Here is a 20,750-nt window from a genome sequence, read left to right as displayed (position 1 = left end):
TGGCTGTCCCACCTTGTCTGCCTCTGGTTCCAGCTCTCAGAACCAGGACCACTTGAAACAAGAAAGAGAATCTGTGATTTCATTTTGGATCTCAGGTACATGGTAGGGATGTGAATCGTGTCCTCGATCGTCTTAACGATCGATTTCGGCTGGGAGGGGGAGGGAATCGTATTGTTGCCGTTTGGGGGGGGGTAAAATATCGTGAAAAATCGTGAAAAATCGTGAAAAATCTAAAAATCTAAAAATCGCAAAACCGGCACATTAAAACCCCCTAAAACCCACCCCCGACCCTTTAAATTAAATCCCCCACCCTCCCGAACCCCCCCCAAATGACTTAAATAACCTGCGGGTCCAGCGGCGGTCCGGAACGGCAGCGGTCCGGAACGGGCTCCTGCTCCTGAATCTTGTTGTCTTCAGCCGGCGCCATTTTCCAAAATGGCGCCGAAAAATGGCGGCGGCCATAGACGAACACGATTGGATGGCAGGAGGTCCTTCCGGACCCCCGCTGGACTTTTGGCAAGTCTCGTGGGGGTCAGGAGGCCCCCCACAAGCTGGCCAAAAGTTCCTGGAGGTTCAGCGGGGGTCAGGGAGCGATTTCCCGCCGCGAATCGTTTTCGTACGGAAAATGGCGCCGGCAGGAGATCGACTGCAGGAGGTCGTTCAGCGAGGGTTCCGGCGCCTCGCTGAACAACCTCCTGCAGTCGATCTCCTGCCGGCGCCATTTTCCATACGGAAAATGGCGCCAGCCATATGCGTATGGCCGGCGCCATTTTCCGTATGGCCGCCGCCATTTTTCGGCGCCATTTTGGAAAATGGCGCCGGCTGAAGACAACAAGATTCAGGAGCAGGAGCCCGTTCCGGACCGCTGCCGTTCCGGACCGCCGCTGGACCCGCAGGTTATTTAAGTCATTGGGGGGGGGGGGGGGGGGGGGGGGATTAATTTAAAGGGGCGGGGGGGGGTTTTTAGGGGGTTTTAGTGTGCCGGCTCACGATTCTAACGATTTATCGATAAATCGTTAGAATCTCTATTGTATTGTGTTCCATAACGGTTTAAGACGATATTAAAATTATCGGACGATAATTTTAATCGTCCTAAAACGATTCACATCCCTAGTACATGGTGCACTCTTGCAGCAATGTTTAATCTCAAATAGGCAAATACAAATTTCTTAAGCACCTCTGCATCCAGAAGGCATTTGGTGAACTGAGTATTTATTGCATGGATCACAGCAGAATTGTCACACTAGAATACCACCCTCCTGTTGCTCAAGGTGCTGGTCCAAACATGCAGCACCACCACCATGATAGAAAATAATTCTAGGAAGGTGTTACTCAGTGTGATTTCACACTGCACCTAATCAGAGGGCCATTCACTGGTGCACCATGATGCTTGAAAATAAACGCTAAACCCAGTAGACTCTGCAGCAACAAGCAAAGTTTCAGATCAGCACTGGAAATAGGGGGAGGAAGGAAGCCAAACTGTCATGCCATTAAAGTCCTCAAGAAAATGAGACTACAAGGTCAGGTCCTCACCAATAGCTCTGGTGGCACAGATGAGGTGGTGGTCACATAGCACACCCTTTGTTGAAAGGGCTTGATCATGAAAGAATGCCTCCTAGAGTAATGTTTAAGCCTTTTGTGAGCTGGAGGACCAATGTTACTTTGAGATGTGGCAAGTGTGCCTGCCAATGCATGATCTGGGGTGTAGGGACTGCTGGGAGGCAAAGCAGCCAGTAGTTGATTTGGGGTCCTCACTGGTGCTGTTGCGGTGATGACAAGGCTCTGATGGTGAGTGCAGCTCTGTAGTAGTGTTCATGGAAGCCATGTAGCTACTGCAGGGCATTGAACAATATTGCTCTCTGTGTGAACTCTTAAGGAATGCAGCCACAAGGCTCTGCCCAACATGATGATCTGCAAAAGAAGAAGGAGAAGAAGCAAGGGCTGGAAACACCCCTAATGAGAAATTAGAGGTATACATCTTTCTTAAACATGGCTCAGATCAGTTGCTCGGTGAGCTTTCAAAATTGTATGAGGCATAACCATCAGGCCAATGGGGGAAGCAGAAACTGCCCCAATATGGGTCATGATGCTTGTAGGAGGCATGCCAGTATTCATATTCAAAACAGCCCATTGGGGAGAATGGGGACAATGGGAATAAGAATAGTGTCTCCTACTTCTGTGCTTTCACATCCCATGCTGCCTATACTTAGATTGCTCATGCTTGCCATAGAATTAGAGATGATCTCAATGATAGTTATCCAAAGAACTAGAGCTACTTTCCCACCATGGTCTAGCTGGAGTGTGCCCTGTGCCCATCCCCTGATGTAGCTACAAGGATCATTATCCATTCCCTGGCTTGAGTGGGGATGCTGCTCCTATCCTGGGCTGAAAGCCTCCACTCCAGGCACAATTGGGGAAAGGTCCCAAACTTGTAGGAAAATTGTTCCCCTGGAAAACATGGGCATTGCACAACATGCTCTTGCTATCTGAGTGGGGATCACCAACTTCTGCCAGAGCCTTGGCCTGAAGAATGTAGGGAGCAAAGGAAGGAACAGAGTCCTTGCAACCCTAGAACCTGTGTCTGAGGTTTCTGGTGGGTGCTCGGGTACCACAGTACCAATACATACCTCCCCCTCTCCAGCTGACCCTCTCCCCATCTATTGTTTTCAGTGCTGCTCTCCTTCCTTACCTCAATGCCTTGAGCATCTAACCTCCTGAATGACTATAGCACCTAGCTGCTCCATGGGGACAGGGTTGGAGAACTCCTGACCATATCCACCCTCCTCCCCCATGAGAGATGCCACTGGGTGCTCAAGCTTCTTGTGGTGGCACGACAGGCCAATGTTGCAGTTGCCAACAAATGGGGCTTTTATTCAGGGGGAGAGGGGATAGGTCCTAGAGGTACTGAAGAGCTAGAAGAGGGTCAACCTCATGAAGGGGGGTCCTCATGGAGGGGGCACCACAGCAATATCAGGCTTAGTCAAACACAGCCAATAAATTAACCAAGCTCATATTCCCCTTTAATATTATTGTTTTGAACTGGAAGACCTCCAGGGAGTGACACATAAGGCAATTCCAAAGGAAGAGAGAGGGGACCAGCTCCCTTTTCTATGATGGTAACATTCAAACCGGCACACGTGCGCACATTTGCGTGCTTACATAGGCCATACCCAGGGACACAGCCATTTTATAATATACACGTGCATATGCAAGTATGTTATAAAATAGCCTGGCTGCATGCATATGTGCGTCAAATTTTAAGTGGGCATAGTCATGTGAGTGCAAATCCCACTTCTATTCCAAGTTTTACCAGTTCAGCCCCAATTTGCCCAGTTAAGAGATAGGTCTTCCAAACCCCCCTAGTTTAATAATCTTCACTCCCCCAGTAAGACACAACCCTTAAAATCCCACAGATCTGCCTAGTTTTCTTTACTTTTTAACTAATGTCATCCATAGCAGAAGTAAATTTATGTGGCAGGGGACCTTGGCACGCATCAGTACTCTTACATGTACTTCTCTGGTTCCCACCCCAAAATGCCCATGCCCACCCAGACCATGCCCACACCTCGCCCCTTTATGAAAACATTCAAGATGTGCACGCTGCAGGAGATATGTGTGTATCTCGGTGACTTTAAAAATCCACTTGGCACGCGTAAGCTTGACTTATTTGCACATCCCCTAGTTAATGTACCTGCTGGGCTTTTAAAAAATTCACCTCTATGAGCCCCCATTTTATCCCTCCCTGATGCAGGTGGCTGGCCAATTGCAGCATTGCCAGGCTACTGTTATGATTTGGTGGTGTGGGCCCTTGGTCGTAGCAAGAGATGGAACCTCCCACAGCGAGGAGCCCTGTGGGGACCTGCTGTGATAGTCTGGATCTAATGGTACATACACAGAAGTTAAGAGAGTCTTTATTATACAGCCGATGATGGAAATAATCCGAGGAGCGGGCAGGGTGCCTCTGCATAGAGGAGGGTGGTCCCAGAAGAGTGGTCTCGCTGATACTCTGCAGCGTGATCCGCAGAGATGAACTCTCACCAATAGATTGTAGATCCGGTAGTGGTCCGCAGAACGGGGTACGCCGTGAATCCACACTGTAGAAAGATGAGAGAGAGAGAGACAAGCTGGAAAGCTGGTGTACTCTCTCTGTAGAGATAGGTTGATGAAGATAGGGACCTCCAAGGAGTGGAGGCCCAGGACAAGGCAAGGCCCCCAAGGAGCAGGTACCAAGGGCGTCCTAGCTGGAACAAGCTGACCCCGAAAGGTAAAACAGGAACGTAGCTAGGCCCCCGAGGAACGGGTACCTGGGTCGTTTGAAGTAGAGTACAGAGCGAAGGTGTCTGTAACCTGAGCGAAATCAGCAGGAACAAATCCTTGCTAACTTGTAGCTGGAATGGAATTTGGAGTTTAAATACCCGGAAGTAGTGATGTCATGCGGAGGGGACGCCTCCGAGGTTCCCGCCATGATGTACGTAAAAGGGGGGGCCAACGCGCACGCGTGCCCTAGGTGATCCCAGAAGGAAAATGGCTGGTGAACACAATCGCCCTTGCTGGTCTGGGGACGCCGGAGTGGTCGGTGTGTGGAAGAGGAGGCAGCCATCTTGCCAACTGGAATGAAGAAAGCAGAAAAGAGGTGAGACAGAGAGGCCGCAGCCGTCTGCGGCCGACGGGCGCAACAGCTACATCACTGCTTGGCCGCATGGGCTTCTGGGAACACTCAGTAGGCAGCGTGCTCTGGCTATGCGTGAGCACCATAGTACTGGGGAGGGATAGAAGAAGGCTGCATCGCTCACAGCAAGCACCTCTGCCATTATCACAGCACTGTGAGGGAAGAGGAGACCTGGCCCAAATGAATGGGTGGTGAGAGGGGGGCCTAAGTGTCTCATTACTGGTGGCACCCATGTTTGCCACTTGCTGGGGTGGTAGCTTCAATAAATTGTAGGCCTAGTGGGATCTTCTAAATCAAATAAATCCATTGAAAAGACCATTTTTGTAAAACAAGGAAGGAATTATCTATAGAGAAGGTATAATATCTAGATTATAGGTACCCCCAAAAAAATCTTTTTGGACATCTTCGTAAGATTGTTGTACATCTCTAAAAGAAAGCACAATATCTTGTGCATTCAGTAGTTAGGAAACCACACATATACCTTTCTGTAACCATTAGGGATGTGAATCGTGTCCTCGATCGTCTTAACGATCGATTTCGGCTGGGAGGGGGAGGGAATCGTATTGTTGCCGTTTGGGGGGGGTAAAATATCGTGAAAAATCGTGAAAAATCAAAAAAACGTAAAATTGCAAAACCGGCACATTAAAACCCCTAAAACCCACCCCCGACCCTTTAATTAAATCCCCCACCCTCCCGAACCCCCCCCCCAAATGACTTAAATAACCTGCGGGTCCAGCGGCGGTCCGGAACGGCAGCGGTCCGGAACGGGCTCCTGCTACTGAATCTTGTTGTCTTCAGCCGGCGCCATTTTCCAAAATGGCGCCGAAAAATGGCGGCGGCCATAGACGAACACGATTGGACGGCAGGAGGTCCTTCCGGACCCCCGCTGGACTTTTGGCAAGTCTTGTGGGGGTCAGGAGGCCCCCCCCCAAGCTGGCCAAAAGTTCCTGGAGGTCCAGCGGGGGTCAGGGAGCGATTTCCCGCCGCGAATCGTTTTCGTACGGAAAATGGCGCCGGCGCTGAACGACCTCCTGCAGTCGATCTCCTGCCGGCGCCATTTTCCGTACGAAAACGATTCGCGGCGGGAAATCGCTTCCTGACCCCCGCTGGACCTCCAGGAACTTTTGGCCAGCTTGGGGGGGGCCTCCTGACCCCCACAAGACTTGCCAAAAGTCCAGTGGGGGTCCGGAAGGACCTCCTGCCGTCCAATCGTGTTCGTCTATGGCCGCCGCCATTTTTCGGTGCCATTTTGGAAAATGGCGCCGGCTGAAGACAACAAGATTCAGTAGCAGGAGCCCGTTCCGGACCGCTGCCGTTCCGGACCGCCGCTGGACCCGCAGGTTATTTAAGTCATGGGGGGGGGGGGGGTTCGGGAGGGGGGGGGATTTAATTTAAAGGGTCGGGGGTGGGTTTTAGGGGGTTTTAGTGTGCCGGCTCACGATTCTAACGATTTATAACGATAAATCGTTAGAATCTCTATTGTATTGTGTTCCATAACGGTTTAAGACGATATTAAAATTATCGGACGATAATTTTAATCGTCCTAAAACGATTCACATCCCTAGTAACCATCATAAAGACAACAGATTGAAATCCAGGAGAAAAGTTCCCCTCAAAGTATAAATAAGTAGTAGGTTCTTATTTTATTCCTGACTAGATATTCATGTTTGACTTTTGGGAAATCTGATCCAACTTAGCTACACCGTTCATGGTGAACATGAATGAACTGAGGTGCTGGTGTGCTGTTCCTTCTCAGATTCTGATGCATACACCTTTCTGGCATATGCGAAACATTCATACATGACTTAAACAGCAGAAGTATGGATTTTTGCAAGGGGATTTCTTTTTTTTAAATGGGGCTATTTCCATGGAGGTCAATAATCAAACTGCCTGCATTGGTGCAAATTCCACAGATGCTTTTTTATCTAAGGGGAATGAAGTAATAATCAGAGCAAAAATTCATGGGTAGGGTTTGATTTGATGCCCTGGAAAAATGTATCCTCATGTATTTGTGTCTGCTTTTTCTGTGGGTAGTTTTTTCAGCCAAAACAGCACTTTTTTAAAATCCTAAATTACACATGTTGTTGCCTCTCTCAGCTTAAAACTGCCCATGTGAATGACTCCAAACAATGTGATAACATTATGTATGCATGGTGTAGAACAACACACAAAATTTTACAGGCATTGAATATTAGAAATGTGCTTCATTTTAAGCTTTTGGGTCGGGCTTCAGGTCGGGTGCTTCGTGGGAAAATTTGTTTTCCTATGGGTCGTTTGTTTTTTTTCTGGCAGATTTTTCAAACTGAAAACAACCCCCCCCCCCACACCCCAACCCTTCAAATTTACTTAATTACAACCCCCCCCCCCACCATCCCGATCCGCCCCCAAGACTTACTAAAAGCCCTGGTGGTCCAGTGGGGTCCCAGGAGCGATCTCTCCCTCTCGGGCCATCGGCTGCCACTAATCAAAATGGCGCCGGTGGCGCTTTGCCCTTATCATGTGACAGGGGCTACAGGTGCCATTGGTCGGCCCCTGTCACATGGAAGGAGCAATGGATGGCCCGCATCATTTTCAAAGATGGCGCTGGCCGTCCATTGCTCCTATCATGTGACAGGAGCTGACCAATGGTACCGGTAGCCCCTGTCACATGGTAAGGGCAAAGGGCCACCGGCACCATTTTGATTCCTGGCAGGCCCAACAGCCTGAGAGCGTAAGATCGCTCCTGGGACCCCCGCTGGACCAACAGGGCTTTCAGTAAGTCTTGGGGTGGGAATCGGGATGGTGGGAGGTGGTTGTAATTAAGTAAATTTGAAGGGTTGGGTTAGGTTTGGGTTTTTTTTTAAATAAATGTGCCCTATCCCCCCATGTTAACCTGAAAAAACAAATTTTTCCCAAATTTTGGGAAAAATCGGTTTCGGGATTCGGGTCTCCCGAACCAGGACAAATTAGGAAATTTCGTTGAAATTGCCTAATTCGTTCTAAACGAATGCATATCCCTATTGAATATAGAGCATAAAAATATAAGATTACTGGATCAGACCAAGGGTCCATCATGCCGGTATCCTGTTTCCAATAGTGGCCAATCCAGGTCCCAAGTACCAGGCAGGATTCCAAAGGATAAACAGATTCCATGCTGCTTATCTGAGGCATAAGAAGTGAATTTTTCCAAGTCCATCTTCATAATAGTTTATGGACTTTTCTTGCAGGAATTGTCCAAACATTTTTTAAATGCAGCTATACTATTAGCTTTCTCCACACACTCTGGCAATGAATTCCAGTAAAAAAAAAAAGAAAAAGTTTAAAATGTGAAACTTAGTAACTTCATTGTGTGTCCTCTACTTTTTGTACTTTTTCAAACAGTAAACAATCAATTCACTTTTACTCATTCTACACCACTTATTATTTTACATCTCCCCTCAGCCATTTCTTCTCCAAACTGAAGAATCCTAACGTCTTTAGCCTTCCCTCATAGCGGCATTGTTCCATCCTCTTTATCATTTTGGCCATCCTTCTCTGTATCTTTTCTAATTCTGCTAAATTCTTTTTGATGTGCAGTAACCAGAAATGCACACAGAACTCAAGATGAGGTTGCACCATGGATCAATACAGAGACATTATGATATTCTCTGTTTTATTCTCCATTTCTTTCCTAATAATTATTATTCTATTTGCTTTCTTGGCTACTGCCTCACACTGAGCAGAAGAAGTCAATATACATCACTTTGCATTTGACCATATTGAATTCAATTTGCCATTTGCAGGCTCAGTCTCCCAATTTTGCAAGGTCCTCTTACAATTTCTCCCCATCCTGTTGTGATTTAACAACCTTGAACAATTTTGTATCATAGGGAAATTTGATCACTCACTCATTGTTCCCATTTCCAGGTCATATATAAATGTGTTAAAAAGCAGTTGTCCCAAAACAGAACTCCACTATTCATATTTCTCCATTAAGAAAATTTACCATGTAGTCCTACTCTCTGTTTTCTATCTTTTAAGCATTTCCCAGTCCACAATAGGATACTGCTCCCTATCCCATAAGGTTTTAATTTCCTAAGAAATCTCTCATGAGGGACTTTTGTCAAAAGCTTTCTGGAAACTTAGATACCCTATATCAACTGTTTCATCTTTATCCACATATTTATGCCCTCAAAAAATTATAGCAGATTGATGAGGCAAGATTTGCCAACATGGCTAAATCCATGTTGGCTTTGCCCCATTCAACGATGTCTCTCTATGTTCAGTAACTGTATTCTTTATGATAGTTTCTACAATTTTGCCTGGCACAGATGTCAGACTCACTTTTCTGTAGTTTCCTGGATAACCCCTGGATCATTGGCAACCCTCCAGTCTTCAGGTGCCATAGACAATTTTAAGAGTAGTTTAAAAATTACCAAAAGCAATTCTGCATTTTCATTTTTTAATTCTTTCAGCACTCTGGGATATATATCATCTAGTCCAGGTGATTTGCTACTCTTTAATTTTTTCAGTTTGCCCTAGTATATTTTCCATATTCATTGAGATTTGTTTCAGTTCCTCTGAATCATCACCTTTAAATATTACTTCTGGCATGGGTATCTGCTTTACATCTTCCTCAGTAAAAACTGATGCAAAGAATTAATTTAGTCTTATTGCTATGACCTTGTCAACCGTTAAGTGCCCCTTTTACCCCTTCACCATCTAATAGTCCAATTGACTCCCGTGCAGGCTTTTTACTTCAAATATAGCTGAAAAAGTTTTTAATATTTATTTATTTATTTAAAGTCTTTTATATACCGAAGAATAGCAATCTGCCTTCTCTCCGGTTTACAGTATAACAACTTGATACAGGTAAAGAACTTGATACAGACAACGAACAATAAAACGGGTTTTATGTGCTTTTGCTTTCATGGCAAGCTTCTTTTTAAATTTTCTCTTTGCCTTTGTCGGATTGCTGTGCAAACTTCAGGCTGGAGAAACATTCCACACTGACTCCAGCCTCTTTCACATAAGAATCCAGCTTTATTATAATATATATATAATATTATAATATAATATATTATATTATATATATATATATATATATATATATATATTTATAATTATATAATATATATAATATTATAATAGTATTCAACAAACAATCATATAGAATGCATATCTCCAACAGTGTACTTACAGCTTCACCTTATTACAGGAAATGCCTACTCCTGGAGATGCAGGGCCTGTCTGATCCTGGCAAGGTTCACATTCTTAGCCCTGCCCTGCAGGGTCATGCCCACAGAGCTCTCTCTATATAGATCCACCTTTAAACCTATATATATATAGATCCACCTTTAAACCTATATATATAGGTTTAAAGGTGGATCATGTATCTAGCCTGGTACCATAATGGTTAATAGGGGTAGTAGGGCCACTCATTTACATACCCTTCCCCTCAGTTCAAACCTGTTGGTGCGAGTGTCACAATGGATCTCATGCAGGGAAGTTACTCCACTCCCCAATATACTCCTTCTGGACTCCCACCAGCTGAACTGGGATGGGGCTATAGGGTCATGCTCTCCCCTTCTCTTTAGGGTTAGCCTTAACCACTCCATAAGTACCACAACCACCCTCTGCACCCTTTGCCCAATGTCCACCCAAAGTCCTTTATATGAGTCCATTTGTTGATCTATGTTCCAATCCTCTTCTGGCAGGTCTCCCTTGTCTTCATATGGGTGCTGCTGTTGTGGTTTCTCTTCCACTCACACTATACTCAGCTTCATCTCTCTGTCATCTGTTCTCCCAGCATCTTCTGAGTTCTCTATTCTGTCACCAACTGCAACGTCTCTCTCTGGCCTTTCTACAGTGCTTCTTTGGTCAGTCTGCAGTGCCTCACCCTGGCCACTCTATGATGCCTTCCTCAGGCCACTCTGTAAAGCTCCATTAAGATTTTTCCTGCATACATGCTCCAGTCACTGCAGGTTCTTTCACTTGACTTTCATTCTCTTTTCTTGTACTTTGCTATGCCTGCTCTTGCCCCTCTGGCTCTATCTCTGGCAGGCTGGTAGGATTTTGCAATTCCTCTTTTAACATGTTGTTTTCTCTGGTGAGTTGCCTCAGCTCACTCTTCACTTGGGTTACCTGTGCCACAATCTCACATAATTCAGCCACCAGCTGTAGCCATTTACTCTTCTACCTGGTCTGGATTCCTAGGAGTGGGTTCTCTTGGCTGGCTTTTCTGGCTGCATTACTTCTTCACTTATTTTGGGCAGCCTCTGGTTCTCCCTCTAGTTCTGCTCTCTAGAGAGGAGAACTGCTACCACACAAAAGTAATCGGCTGCTCACTTCTTTCAAGCACTCTGGCGTCTCTTCTGCCACCTGTACCAGCAATGTGTTCACTGGCTCCACTCCAGGTTTTCTATAACACTGCCTTCAGGCTCTGGCAGCTGCAGTTTTCTGCAGGGACATGCCCTGTACAAACTTACACTGCAAAAAATGCTTTCCTATTTTTTTTACCGGTCAGTAAAAAGGGGAAAAAGCCAGGCTTGTCCAGCCTCTAACTCACTTTATTTCCTTCTCTTAGGCAAGCGTATCTTCTCTCCTTACTTGCAAACAAAGTTTTACAGCTTATCTTTTTTTCCAGCCCCTAAGACACTGCTCTGTATCAAAGACAATGATTTTCTCTTGTGCTTCTCCCTGATTCACAGTCTTTTAAACTCTTCATTGCTTTATGCATATGTAACATCACGGCTTCTTTAACGATCATACCCAACAAACTTTATTTCTTCATTACTTTCTTTTCCCTCCCTTGGAGACTCGGTTTGACTCTGTGCAGTGGCATAGAGCATGAATCCCTGAACTAAATCATGTGTGGGACTGCTGAACAAAGTTCAGATTGGAGGCACATTTTACACTGACTCCAACCAAATTCACACAAGATACCAGCTTTATTATAATGGCATTCAACACATAGGCTGCTTGCCTCCAGCAGTGTTCTTCCAGGTTCACTTGATGTATTCCAAGAACTGTCTTCTCCTTGAGACACAAGGCTTGTCTGATTCTTGCTGGACTCACATTCTTATCCCTGCCCAGCAGGGTACACTCACAGAGCTCTCTCTCATTATAGTTTTAAGATGGACTAGGCATCTTGCCTGGTCCCACACAGGTTAAAAAGAAGTAGTAGAGCCACTCATTTACACCCATCCTTTTCAATGCTTTGCATCTAACTTGCCTATGCTTAAGCTCTTTCCTCTTTTCTTCATTTGGATCCCTTTTCCATTTCTTGAAAGATGTATTTTAGTTATTATTGTTGTGACGGGGGTGCTGCGGAGCGATCCCCGTTAGGGTTCTAGTGTGCCCTTGGGCCTCAGCCTGACCCCAGACAGATCCAGGACCGAACCGAGGGTTGACGGCGTGCTCCAGCATGGATGACAGTCTGACCCTCCACCAGGCCTGCAAGCTCCCATGGCCAACAACAGAGGATGTTGGAAGTTGAATGGTCCTCCGACCATTCCGAGCCCTTTCGGACCTGCTGCATGGAACAGTATGGAGCAGCAGGCCTGGCCTGAGGTTGAGGGCAGATGGAGGCCTTAACACGTAGACAGGACTATGATCGATGCGACGGCTTCACAGGCGAGACTTGGGTTGATGCAACGGCATCAGAGACGAGACTTGGGTTGATGCAACGGCGTCACAGATGAAGACATTTGGGTTGATGCAACGGCATCACAGACGAAGACACTTGGGTTGATGCAATGGTGTCACAGATGAAGACACTTGGGTTGATGCAACGGCATCACAGATGAAGACACTTGGGTTAATGCAACAGTATCAGAGACGAGACTAGGAACTTGATAACAGCTGGGAGGAAGGGCATTTGCACTGTCTCTCAGGGCACCCTCTTCAGCCCACCCGCGGGACTGAGTCACAGACCACCCTGTCCCACTGCGCACCCTATGCAGCCCTAGGAGGCTTGGTCACGGACCATGAGGAGAGCGAGACAAGTGCAGGGAAGATCCAGGTGAGGAGGAACTCCGATGACGGAGCCAATGTCATCCGAATCTCCACCTATGGCTGGCGGGAACAGAAGCTCAGGAGCACAGGGACAAATCCCTCCTGCAGGCCACTCCATTCTCAGGCACGACATCATCCGAAAACCACAGCTCTACAGGATCAGAAGGCTCAGGAGCACCAGACGAAGATGCAGGGAAGAATATCCAGACAGGCAGGCACATCAGGATGTGGAAGATCATGACAGGACATCAGGACATGGAAGATCATGATGGAACATCAGGACATGGACAGGGACCTCAGGCAAGAAATCAAGACATGAAGACGTGGTACGAAGGCAAACGAGACGAGACGAGGAGCTCCACGAAGAACAGGAGACCTTACAAGACTCTGGCAGGCAGGAGCCTCCAGAGAGATGTCACTCCGATGCAAGGCAAAGACAGACTGACGGAGCAGCCCTTTTATAGGGCTGGTAGATGAAGTCCACTCCCTAGGTGGGGCCAGCACACTTCCTGTGTCTGGCCCCTTAAATTCTGAAGAGAGGCACGCGCCGGCGCCTAAGAAGCAAGCAGGAAGTTGTGCAGGACTGCGGGCAGCAGCCTGCACCGACGCGCAGTGTGAGAGGTGCAGGGCTGGGCCTGAGCAGCAGGCCCCGATGATGATGGCAGCTCCAGCCGCTGCAGGAGACCCGGGGGGCAGTTCCAGCCACTATTCCAGCCTGGGGATGCAGCCTCCAGGCCGTGAAGCTCACAAGGACGTCAGCGGCGGTCCCGGCCACGCAGAGGACGGCAGGAAGGTGAAGCAAAGTCCGCGGCTCCTGCTGCAGCGAAGACAAGCAGCACGGGCGGCCTCCGGGCCGCGAGGGAGATCACAGTCCGCGGCTCCGGCCTCGTGGGACGTCGACGACGGCGTCCTGCCGCGTCGGCTGAAGAAAATAGCAAGGGTGAGTGAGCCTGCTCATGGGGGGACCCGCGGACAGCGGGTTCACAATTATAGCCTCTCTTACCTCACCTTTTAAATATGCTGATAATTGTTTAGCCTTCCACCTTCTCTAATGCATGGTCTACATTTGGTCTGGGCTTCCAAAGTGGTATTTTAATCAAGGTTCACGCCTGATGTAAACTCTTAATCTTTGAGGGTGGGAAATTTTCAAATAGCCTACGGCTGGGAAAATTGCCCCCTAAATGTTATACATATTTTATTTCCAAAAGTGTGAAATATAAGAAATAAAATATTTTACGGTAAAAAAGTAAGGTAACCTGGGAATATGACCAAAAGAAAAAGTATGACTTTCAAGAAAGAGGTAAGGTCATATTTTGAAGAATCTAATAATTTGAATGCTGACATTTTGTCAAACTAAATATCAGAAAATTAATTATCAAAGTTCTTGAGCGATGTTATAGCAAGGAATTTAATTTTATGCTGTGCAATCTATGATACTTTCCATTTAAGAGAGCTATATATGTAACCCCAGGTGGGATACATAAAATGAAGGAATGGGATTTCCCTGTTGTTTAAGGGTTGACCCTTCCAAATTTGTTTGGAAGCTTCAATATACGATCATGCAGATTGTGAAGAGGACCTGTGTGGTGACAGGATTTGATATTTGACTCTATTTTCATCTTTCATGACTAAGGGCCTCATTTTCAATGGAGTTTACCGCGTGCGATAAATTCGCAAATCGCGATAACGGCCGTTATCGCGATTTGCGAATGCAAATTTGTCAGGGGGTGGAGTTGGGGCGGAGCATATGCAAAACTATCGTGTGCGGCGAAACAGCCGCAGTGTTAGCGTGGCTGCTATCGCGGATAATAGCTACAACCCTGAAATTTGCATTAAGGGGCCACTGAAGGCTTATCGCGGTCCACAATAGTCCCGGAAGACTGTTCAAGTCTTCAAGCCTAGTCCAAGCCCGAGGTCCCGTCTTATTCCTAGTTCCAGTACCATCGCCTGTCCTCGACCTCTGTCCATCCTGCCACATATGCTGCTCCCTAGTGGCAGGTCCAAAAGGGCTATCGAGTGGCTTGAGGGCTACCCCAGAGACCAGCATTGCATTGCTGGGTCTCTACCGGTGCGTGCAGGTTCGCAGAGGTTAGGGTGGTGGTAGCCTGCTCCTCCCATGCTTGAACATGTTTTGCCTGCCACGGCGCTTCATCAGAGCTCCTCTCTGCAGTCATATCATGGTCCAAGGGCACACATCTCCCTGGAATAGGGAGCGCTCCCTAGCGCTCCCTCCCACAGGTTCCAACACTGGGGACCTGCACGTGGAACAGGAAGCATTTCAAAGAGTGCCACCCTGGAGGTTCTGTATTTCAGCTAAAAGAGTAGATGGTACAGACAGAGCCGGAGCTTTGCCTTTACCAGCCCCTTTCCCTGTGGGTTGAGCCTTTGGTTCTGGGTGCCAGTAGGTCTTAGGAGATAGAGTGAATGCCAAAGAGAGGTTCCAATGACAGGTTGTGGCCAGTGACTTTGGCAAGCAAGGATGATTGGTGGTCACAGGCTTTGATAGAGGCGGGTAGTAGACAAGGATGGTCAGGTCATAGGCTTTGGTCAAGGTAGATGTCAGACAAGGATGGTCAAATCAGAGGCTATGGTCGAGGCAGGAGGCATGCAAAGGATGGTCAGGTGACAGGCTATGGTTGAGGCAGGTGGCAAGCAAGGGATGGTCAGGTTGCAGGCTATGGTAGGTACCAAAGATCAATCCATTGAGAGAAGGACATGGCCAGATGAGGCTGAAGGCAAGGAAGGCAAGGCAAGGCTGAAGACAAGGAAGGTTGGATGAGAGTGAAGACAATGAATGCAAGGCAAGGCTGAAGATGGCAGCAACTCTCACTGCCAGGGTTAGTCAACCCATTGCTGAGGTGTCTTGTCATTGCACAGCCAGGGTTTCGATACCCGGACATGTGATATCATCAGAGAGCTCTAGTGGACTGTTATCCCACATTGAGTCCTTTATCTGTTGGTGCATGCCATGTGGGCACTTAAGAAGAACATCCAGAGAAAGATGGAGGCATTCCCTGCCATGTGGAGTGGCAATGCCGGATGGGACAGGCAGCATCAGGTCAATGCACTGGCTCGCAGGACCATCCCATGAGCTAGCAAATGTAATACAGGCCTACTTCTTGGGATATGTAACTCGGATCATGGTTTTAAGATGGACCTGGGTAAGGTAACCACAGTACTAAATTGGTTGGTACCTTTTGGTCTCAAGTCAATCCTACATTTTCTGGGGTTTGCTAACTATTATCAGTCCTTTATCCAAAATTTCTTCAAGGTTGTGGCTGCACTTATGGCCCTTAAATATAAAAGGACTCCAAATAATGTTTGGAACCCACAAGCTCAACGAGTCTTTGAAGCAAATTTCATGTCAACTCCAATCCTGTCACACTGATGTAGCCAGACCTTTTGTTTAAGAAGCTGATGCATCTGAGTTTGGCACAAGTGCAGTCACAGAAAAAAAAAAAAAAAACAATCCAGACTCCCGGCTCCTCCTATGTAGTTACTTTTCTCAAATGTTCTCTGCTGCGGAATGACTCTCTGATATGGGAACAGAGAGCTCCTTGCTATTAAATGGAGTTTGGAATAGTGGAGATACCAGCTGGAAGGAGCCACCTTTCTGATCAGAATCCTCACAAATCATAAAAATGTATTTTATATAGAGGCTTCTAAATGTCTGATGGGTCACGTTCTTCACCCATTTTCAGTTCATTATTTCTTATCATACTGGATCAAAGAACATTAAGCTGACACATTGTCACAACAGTTTTCCTCCGAGGAGAATATCTTGTGATAAAGTCCCCATTAAAGCAGTCTCCAGGATTGTCTCAAATGCAGTCAAGACCCTTGCCATGCAGATGTTTTTAAATGGGGGAATTATTCCACACAATCTGGACATTTCAGGGATTAAGAAAACGTTTGAACTGATATTCAGGGTATTTTGGTGGCCTTATCTGCACAAGGATTGCATGACGTACATCTCGGTCTGTCCAGTATTTGCTAGAACTAACGTCTTTGATGACAAACCTCAAGATGAAGTGCACCTGCTTCCAGTTCCATCTGTACCATCAACTTCATCATGGACCTTCCAGTTTCTGCTGATTATACTACATCTTAATAGAATTGGACTGTTTTTCTCAAATTCTGCACTTTCAACCCATTTCTAAGCTGCCTTCATCCCCTGAACTGGCCATCATCTTCATTAAGGAGGTGATCCATTTACATGGAATCCTGACCACTATTGTATCGGACCAGTCCCAAATTCATTGCCAGATTCTGGAGAGTCTCAGACTAATGGCCAAAATCTTGAGCATTTCCTTAGATGCTTTTTCTCTGCTTCTATGAACAATTGTGTCAGATTGCTCCCTTGGGCTGCATTTGTTCACAACAATCATATCAGTGAACATAAGATATGCCGTACTGGGTCAGACCAAGGGTCATCAAGCCCAGTATCCTATTTCGAACAGTGGCCAATCCAAGTCACAAGTACTTGACAAGCACCCAAACATTAGATAGAATATAAGCTACTATTGCTTATTAATTACCATCATAGCAGTTTATGGATTTATCCTCTAGGAATTTATCCAAACCTATTTTAATCCCATTTACACTAACTGCTATAACCACATCCTCTGGCAATTAATTCCAGAGCTTAACTATACACTGAGTGAAAAAGGATTGTCTTCAATTTGTTTTAAATGAGCTACTTGCTAACTTCATGGCATTCCCCTTGGTCCTTCTATTATCTGAGAAAGTTGATAACCCTACCCCCTCACCTAACTGTGAAACTCTACTCACAGCTCTCACAGCGCTAGGCTTCACTCAATTAGTTAATAAACCTACCCACAAAGCCGGCCACACGTTAGACCTGATCTTCGTTAACACTGCAATCAAGCCCGTATCTATACCTAATTGCACAAAGGTCCCGTGGTCAGATCACTACCTCATAACTACTTCATTCTCTATAAAAGATACCAATCCAGCTTGCATTCCTTTGCCCTCCTTCAAATATAGGAAAACTTGCTCCCCAGAAGACCTTAATAATCACCTATCTCCACTACTCCACCAACTGGACCTTACAGATCCGAATGCAGCACTTCGATCATGGAACACAATCACCGAAACTATAGCCAACAAGCTATGCCCTCTTATTACAAAAAAACCTCACCAGAATTCCTCCAAAAGACAGCCATGGTTCTCAGCAGAATTAAGAAAGCTCAAACTCCAACTAAGACAAAATGAGGCTAAATGGCGCAAAAATCCAGGAACCAACACCCTTTCAATCTACAAATCATCTCTGCACCAATACAAATCAAGCACCCTAAGATCCAAGAGGGACTACTACGCCTCGAAGATACACGACCTTGTTTTCGATGCCAAAGCCCTCTTCAGCTATGTAGCCAACCTCACACAAGTAAACCAACCAGAGATTACACATGACCAAGCTCAATCAAAAGCAGAAGAATTAGCTCTATTCTTCAACAACAAAATCAATACTCTCCTATCGCAGCTCCCCACGAACCCCACTGTTCCACTAACCACTCCTCAACCCTCAATCAACTACACTCGGTTAGAAGAACTTGACACAACTTCATCCGCTGAGATCCAAGGAATTCTAAGGAAAATGAAACCATCTTCTCATCCCTCGGATCACATCCCAGCCAAACTACTACTAGCAATTCCAGAATCCATCTCCAAAACCCCGGCAGACATCATAAATTGCTCCCTCACACAAGGATTCTACCCGGACAACCTCAAACTTGCCTCACTCAAACCCCTTCTCAAAAAACCAAATCTCGACCCAAACGATCCTAACAATTTTAGACCGATAGCTAACCTCCCATTCATAGCCAAGAAAATGGAAAAATTGGTAAACTCACGACTCTCAAACCACATTGAAGACAACAACCTTCTATTTCCATCACAATACGGATTCCGTAAAACCCTAAGCACGGAAGCCCTCCTCATCTCTATGACTGACCACATCATCCTAGGCTTAGACAAAGGACAAGCCTTCCTTCTGATACTACTCGACCTCTCGTCTGCATTTGATACGGTCAATCACTCCTCATCAACCAATTATCAGCCATAGGTATCTCAGGCACTGCCCTATCATGGTTCAGAACCTTCCTCAGCAACAGAGGTTATAAGGTTAAGATTCATAATAAAGAATCCTCTCTACACCCCGCATCAGTAGGAGTCCCTCAGGGCTCATCCCTGTCTCCTACCTTGTTTAACATTTATCTGTTACCCTTATGTAAACTTCTCACTGACCTCAATCTCAAACATTTTCTCTACGCTGACGATATTCAGGTCCTGATCCCCATCGAAGAGTCGCTCGCAAAAACACTGTTGCACTGGGAATCCTGCCTCCAAAATATCAAACAACTTCTTACAAGTCTCAACCTGATACTAAATTCATCAAAAACGGAACTTCTACTCATCACACCAGAAAACAGCTCCATCACATACACCCATCCTACCGTACCAAACACTACACAAGTGAGAGATCTAGGAGTTCAAATTGACAATCACCTAAACCTGAAAGCTAACATCAACAAAACCACCAGAGACTGCTTTTATAAGCTCCAAGTGCTGAAAAGAATACGACCTCTCTTCCACACACATGACTTCAGAACGATTTTACAATCAATCATTTTCGCAAAGCTGGACTATTGTAACACCATCATGCTTGGTCTCCCTTCATCACACACCAAACCATTACAAATGGTCCAAAACGCCTCCGCCCGTATACTCACCAACACTAGGAGAAGAGAACACATAACACCTATCTTGATGGACCTCCATTGGCTGCCCATCCACTTCAGAATAATCTACAAGGCCATTCTCACCATTTTCAAAAACATCCATCAATTAGCCCCAATCGATCTCCATATCCCCCTCCGATTACACCATTCCACAAGACCGACAAGAGATGCTTACAAAGGATCACTTCAAGTACCTCCAGCCAAGACTACCAGACACATCACGCTTAGAGATCGTGCATTCTCCACAGCCTGTCCAACATTATGGAACTCCATTCCCCCGGATCTTAGAATGGAACCCAACATCTCAACATTCAAGAAAAGACTCAAAACATGGCTGTTCACGCAGGCCTTTCCTAACTCCAACTCCATCTAACTCCCTTCATTCAACACGCTCCACTAGTATTAGCGTTAATAGCCACCTCTTACAATGTTATTTATACATATATATAACTATCTGATCTTCATTTCCCTTCTCTTTCCAAGTTATTGTTTTCCTTGTTATATGTAACTGCTTTTCTGCACTATTGTTTAAATGGTAAAGTTTATTATAATTGCACCCCTGTTTCTTGTGAACCAGCATGATGGGACCACCGTCTTGAATGTTGGTATATAAAAAAGTTAAATAAATAAATAAATAAATAAATAAATAAATAAATAAATAATGGCTTTACATTAACTTGATCAAGTCCTTTCATGATTTTATAGACTTCTATCATATCCCCCCTGAATCGTCTATTCTGAAAACTAAACAGCCCAAACGTCTTTAGCCTTTCTTCATAGGGCAACTGTTCCATGCCCCTTATCATTTTGGTCTCCCTTTTCTGCACTTTCTCCAGTATAGCTAAATCTTTTTTGGGATGTGGTGACCAGAACTGCACACAGTATTCAAGTTGTGGCCTCACCATGGAGCACTACACTGTGTCCCCTCAAACTATGTCTATCTAAATGTTTTGTGATTTTATTCTTCATAAAAGTTTGTTATAGCTAGTGAGATTTGGGTGGACCCTTGGACACTGTGGCAGCTGACCACGCCCATGGGGGGGGGAAGTCCAGTGAGGGGCCACAGGTCAGGCTCAGCTCTGGTCACACAAACACACAGGCCGATACAGTAAGGAGCGGTAGGAAGAGCTGCGTTAGTGCCGGGCGTACCCGCGGTTGCCGCACGCACAGTCCGGCTCACCTACCGCTCGATACTGTATGTAAATAGCTAGCAAATGCAAGCTGCGTCTAAGAAGCGTCCATGAAGCATTAGGCCTGTGCAACCCATTTTACTGTATAGAGCACTATACAGTATCCTGGGTGCGCTGGCCTAACGCTTCACGGACACGCTGGCATTTGTCATTTCA

Source organism: Rhinatrema bivittatum, chromosome 2, assembly GCF_901001135.1.
Source record: "Rhinatrema bivittatum chromosome 2, aRhiBiv1.1, whole genome shotgun sequence".
Classification (NCBI taxonomy): domain Eukaryota; kingdom Metazoa; phylum Chordata; class Amphibia; order Gymnophiona; family Rhinatrematidae; genus Rhinatrema; species Rhinatrema bivittatum.
Note: the sequence above shows the minus strand (reverse complement) of the source record.